The following is a 6,362-nucleotide window of genomic DNA, read 5'->3' on the forward strand; positions in this document are numbered from 1 at the left end:
CTGGTTCCAAGATAGACGAAATTGTCTGCGACTTTAAAGTTATGACTGTCAACAGTAGGCAAAATACGACGGATTTTGAGGAGCGATTGGGGTCTTGAACGTCGTATATATCGTGGCTTGTTTGTGGCCTGTGCCACTTATGGAGCCCCTGTATGGTGGGAGACAGCCACGACTGTCTGGGGGTCTCAAAAACTCCTCTCAATCCAGCGTTGCATGATGCTTGCTTGTTTGCCTGTATGTCGCACCGTCTCAACGGATGCGATGCAGGTCTTGTTAGGTGCACCCCCTCTTGACCTGATTGTCATACAGCGTGCTGTTGCATTCAGGTTAAGAAGGGGCTTGAGTGTGTCATTGCTGCGGAATGACTGGATTTCTGACGATGATGTGGAAAGGGAGGGATATCTAGGGAGCAAAAGGCTCTTAGATGATAGGGTTAGGTGTAGGTGGCAAGAACGTTGGAACAATAGTCCTAACGGCCGAGTGACGTACGAGTACATTCGGGACGTGGGGTTCGTTGTGGATAAATCAGACTTCAGATTTTGTCTGAGTCTGGGTTTCCTGCTTACGGGGCATGGGCCTCTGAATGCATTTTTGCATCAGAGGCACCTATCGGATACGTCGGAGTGTTTTTGTGGGGCAGTTTTAGAAAACTGGTCGCATTTAATTGCGGAGTGCCCGATGTACTCGGACATTAGGGATCTGGGTGGTATGGGGATTGGCTGGACTGATGGAAGATTAGATGTTAGTGGTGTGATCTCCACTAGTCGGAATACCGAACAGTTAGGGTCGTTTGCGCGTGAATTATTTAAGCGGCGAAGGCGGTTAGCTGGAAATTAGGGTTAGATTGGTGTGTGTAAGTGATGTGTGTATGGGGTCCAACCCCTGGCCATCAGTCCAGAGCCGTATGGAAGTTCAACTGGTAGTAGTTTCGGCTACGAGGTCTGACTGGAGACTTAGTTCTGGTACCACGGGGAGCAGGAGCCCTTGGAGTTCGCTCCAACCTGCTCGTGCGGACTGACCCCTCGGGGAGTATCGTGGTGGCTGTGGTTAAAACCCAAATCGCGGGAAGAACTGATTTTGTCAGTTGAATGTGGAGTTACATTGCAACCGGGTGCCGGACCCAAAGCAGGGCAGAGGTTTTAGATGGGCCTCGAACCCTACCAAGGTGGTTAGTGTGTTCATTCCACACTGCCAATTGGTACTGAAAATGCTTTGCATTCTCAGGGCGCTGATCAACGCATTGATTTGATCCATCTGCTTTGCTTACTTGTCCTGTCTGGAGAAAGAAGAACTAACGGCGCGGGTGTTGAGGCCGATGATATCAATATCATCGGCATACGCCAGCAGTTGTACACTCTTATAGAAGATGGTACCTTCTCTTTTTAGTTCTGCAGCTTGAATTATTTTCTCCAGAAGCAGGTTGAAGAAGTCGCACGATAGGGAGTCGCCTTGTCTGCAACCTCGTCTGCTATCGAAGAGGTTCTTCCCGATTCTGACGGAGCTTTTGGTGTTGCTCAACGTCAGTTTACACAGCCGTATTAGTTTTGCGGGGATACCGAATTCGGACATCGCGGCATAAAGGCAGCTCCTTTTCGTGCTGTCGAAAGCAGCTTTGAAACCGACGAAGGGGTGGTGTGTATCGATTCTCCTTTAACGGGTCTTTTCCAAAATTTGGCGCATGATGAATATCTGGTCGGTTGTTGATTTGCCAGGTCTAAAGCCACACTGATAAGGTCCAATCAGTTTGTTGACGGTGGGCTTTAATCTTTCACACAATACGCTCGATAGACTCTTATACGCAATGTTGATTAGGTTTTTTCAACGGTAGTTGGAGCAGATTGTGGGGTCTCACTTTTTGTGGATTGAGCACAGAGCACACTTAAATTCCAATAGTTGGACATGCTTTCGTCTAACCATATTTTACAAAGAGCTGATGCATGCTCCTTATCAGTTCGTCGCTGCCGTGTTTGAGTAGCTCGGCCGGCAAGCCGTCGGCCCCCGCTGCTTTGTTGTTCTTCAGACTGGTAATTGCTATTCGAACTTCTTCTTGGTCGGGCAATGGAACGTCTGCTCCATCGTCATCGATTGGGGAATCGGGTTCGCCTTCTCCTGGCGTTGTGCGTTCACTGGCATTCAGCAGGCTGGAGAAGTGTTCCCTCAATAATTTAAGTATGCTCTGGGCATCGGTGACTAGATCACCTTTGGGGGTTCTACAAGAGTATGCTCCGGTTTTGTAACCTTCTGTAAGCCGCCGCATTTTTTCGTAAAATTTTTGAGCATTACTCCTGTCGGCCAGCTTATCAAGCTCTTCGTACTCACGCATTTCGGCCTCTTTCTTTTTCTGTCTGCAAATGTGTCTCTTCCCTTTTCAACTCTCGGTATCTATCCCATCCCGCACGTGTTGTGGTCGATCGTAACGTTGCGAGGTAGGCAGCTTGTTTTCTCTTCGCTGCGACACGGCACTCCTCGTCGTACCAGCTGTTCTTTTGCACTTTCCGAAAACCAATGGTTTCGGTTGCAGCTGTACGTAAGGAGTTTGAAATGCCGTCCCACAGTTCCCTCATACCGAGTTGTTGACGAGTGCTCTCAGAGAGCAGGAGTGCAAGCCGAGTAGAAAATCGTTCGGCTGTCTGTTGTGATTGCAGCTTTTCGACGTCAAACCTTCCTTGTGTTTGTTGGCGTGCGTTTTTTGCTGCACAGAGGCGAGTGCGAATCTTGGCTGCAACAGGATAGTGGTCCGAGTCGATGTTAGGACCTCGGAGCGCACGCACATCTAAAACACTGGAGACGTGTCTTCCGTCTATCACAACATGATCGATCTGGTTGGTGGTTTCTCGATCCGGAGACAGCCTGGTAGCTTGATGTATCTTCTCATGCTGGAATCTAGTACTACAGAGAACCATATTTCGGGCTCCGGCGAAGTCGATCAGCCTCGACCCACGTGGGGATGTTTCCTCGTGGAGGCTGAATTTACAGACTGTAGTGCCAAAGGTACCTCCTTTGCCCACCCTGGCGTTAAAGTCGCCAAGCACGATTTTGACATCGTGGCGGGGGCAGACCTCATAAATGCGCAACAAGCACTCATAGAAGGCATCTTTGGTCACATCGTCCTTCTCTTCCGTCGGGGCGTGGGCGCAGATCAGCGATATGTTGAAGAACCTCGCTTTTATGCGTATTGTGGCTAGACGTTCATTCACCGGAGTGAGTGATAGTACTCGGCGACGGAGTCTCTCTCCCACCACGAATCCAACACCAAATTTGCGCTCCTTTATATGGCCACTGTAGTAAATGCCACAAGGACCTACTCGTGTCTGTCCTTGTCCCGTCCATCGCATTTCTTGGATGGCGGTGATGTCAGCCTTTATTTTTACGAGGATATCAACCAAACCCTTAAATTAAATTAGATTTACCGTTGAGGAATGCACCGCGACCTTAGGTCTATTGTGTGGTGAGGAGTAAGGGGCCTGCAACTTCCTCTAAGGAGGTTATAAAGAAGGTGGTCAAGGAGGTGGGTCCCTCACTTGGTGTGAGGGTCCATGACCTTAGACCAATTAAGTTAAAGTTAAAGAGGAAGAGTGGAGGAGCTTTGTTAGGGAAAATAGGAACGACCCCTGGGGTCAGGTCTATAGGATCTGCCGGGGTCGTAGGAGGGAGGATGTCACCTCTCTTCGCGTCGGTGACACCTTGTTATCGTCGTGGAGAGAGTGTGCGGGGGTTCTGTTAGGTGCGTTCTTTCCTAGGTCGGAGGTGCAGGTACCTCAAGCACAAGAGGTGCCTGTCCCTCCATTAGATGATGGGGAGTTGGGGTACGCCTTTGGCCTGGTTAGGTCTAAACGGTCCCCAGGTTTTGATGGTTTGAACGGAGAGATGTGTAAAAGCTTATGGAAGTTCATTCCGGAATACCTGGAGGCCATTTATGATAAGTGCGTCTGGGAGGGATACTTTCCACGCGAGTGGAAAAGTGCTAGGGTTGTTCCTCTCCTGAAGGCCCCTGATAAGATCAGGAGCGATCCTCGATCTTATCGGGGCATCAGGCTCCTTCCAGTACTTGGAAAAGTGCTGGAAAGAGTCATGGTGGAACGGCTTCAGGAGCTAACGCGGGGTATGTGGTCGGATAGGCAGTTTGGGTTCAGGAAAGGACGCAGTATAGAGGATGCGTGGTTCTACGTTCAGAGTGTCGTTAGGGAGAATGTCAACAAATATGTCCTCGGCATATTTGTTGACTTCAAAGGCGTTTGATTACCTAAGCTGGGATCGAGTGGTGCAACGGCTGGAGGAGCTTGGCTGTCCGGAAATTTCTCTTTGGCGGAGTTATTTTCGGACAGAAAGGCCTCTCTTGTCGGCATGAATGGGAGTGTGGAGATCGGAGTTGTTCGAGGCTGCCCGCAGGGTTCCATCTGTGGTCCATATATTTGGAACCTTATGATGGACACTCTGCTTGGGCAGCTCGAGCCACTCTGTAAATGTTGTGCGTATGCGGACGACCTTCTTCTTATGGTCGAAGGTCGCTCGAGGTCTGAGCTAGAACGGGCGGGAGGAGATCTTCTAGATATCGTTAATTCTTGGGGTTTAGGTGTGGGGGTCGACATATCGATGGACAAAACGATGGCAATGCTGCTGAAAGGTAGATTGTCATCGGGTCGTCCACCGATTGTCCGTGTGAACGGGGTCAGCATCAGATATGTGACGCAAGTCAAATATCTGGGACTGACCATGAGTGAAAGGATGTGTTTTACTCCACACTTGGCGAATGTAAAGGAGCGACTGCAGGCAACTGTAGGCAAAATACGACGGATTTTGAGGAGCGATTGGGGTTTAGGACGTCGTGCTGTCCGCACCATATATCGTGGCTTGTTTGTGGCCTGTGCCACTTATGGAGCCCCTGTATGGTGGGAGACAGCCACGACTGTCTGGGGGTCTCAAAAACTCCTCTCAATCCAGCGTTGCATGATGCTTGCTTGTTTGCCTGTATGTCGCACCGTCTCAACGGATGCGACGCAGGTCTTGTTAGGTGCACCCCCTCTTGACCTGATTGTCATACAGCGTGCTGTTGCATTCAGGTTAAGAAGGGGCTTGAGTGTGTCATTGCTGCGGAATGATTGGATTTCTGACGATGATGTGGAGAGGGAGGGATATCTAGGGAGCAATAGGCTCCTAGATGATAGGGTTAGATGCAGGTGGCAAGAACGTTGGGACAATAGTCCTAACGGCCGAGTGACGTACGAGTACATTCGGGACGTGGGGTTCGTTGTGGATAACCCAGACTTCAGATTTTGTCTGAGTCTGGGTTTCCTGCTTACGGGGCATGGGCCTCTGAATGCATTTTTGCGTCAGAGGCACCTATCGGATACGTCGGGGTGTTTTTGTGGGGAAGTTTTAGAAAACTGGTCGCATTTAATTGCGGAGTGCCCGATGTACTCGGACATTAGGGATCTGGGTGGTATGGGGATTAGCTGGACGGATGGACGATTAGATGTTAGTGGTGTGATCTCCACTAGTCGGAATACCGAACAGTTAGGGTCGGGAAGTTAGGGTTAGTTTCTGTATGATTGGGGTGTGTAAGTGATGTGTGTATGGGGTCCAACCCCTGGCCACCAGTCCAGAGCCGTATGGAAGCTCAACTGGTAGTAGTTTCGGCTACGAGGTCTGACTGGAGACTTAGTTCTGGTACCACGGGGAGCAGGAGCCCTTGGAGTTCGCTCCAACCTGCTCGTGCGGACTGGCCCCTCGGGGAGTATCGTTGTGGTTGTGGTTGAAACCCAAATCGCGGGAAGAACTGACTTTGTCAGTTGAATGTGGAGTTGCATTGCAACCGGGTGCCGGACCCAAAGCACGGCAGAGGTTTTAGATGGGCCTCGAACCCTACCAAGGTGGTTAGTGTGTCCATTCCACACTGCCAATTGGTACTGAAAATGCTTTGCATTCTCAGGGCGCTGATCAACGCATTGATTTGATCCGCTGTGCTTTTGAGCGCCGTGAAGTAAGGCTGTCGTCAGCAGGTGCCCACGTAAAACACACCGGACGTTAGGTCTATTGTGCCCTCTCTGAAATTACAAGGACTCACTTAGCCCTAGCACATTGATGAAGTCCAATATTCTACCGGTTGCTAATCAGGCGATGCGATCCCTATCCGGAAACATGGTTCCAAGGGCCTTAATCCTGCGTCTACCGACTGCTGTGCAGTCGATCAGCAGGTGTTCCGGTGTTTCAGGCTAGATGTCGCAGAACCGGCGGTTAGTGCAAGAAGATAGGCCCATGTTATACAAATGACTATTTAGCTTGCAGTGGACAGTATAAAATGCGACCAGTAGCCTGAGTTTATTCCTGCGGAGGTTAATTACAACTTTGAACCTGCTCAAGTT

The sequence above is a fragment of the Bactrocera tryoni genome, unplaced genomic scaffold (genome assembly GCF_016617805.1).
Source record: "Bactrocera tryoni isolate S06 unplaced genomic scaffold, CSIRO_BtryS06_freeze2 scaffold_269, whole genome shotgun sequence".
In the NCBI taxonomy this organism is placed as follows: Eukaryota; Metazoa; Arthropoda; class Insecta; order Diptera; family Tephritidae; genus Bactrocera; species Bactrocera tryoni.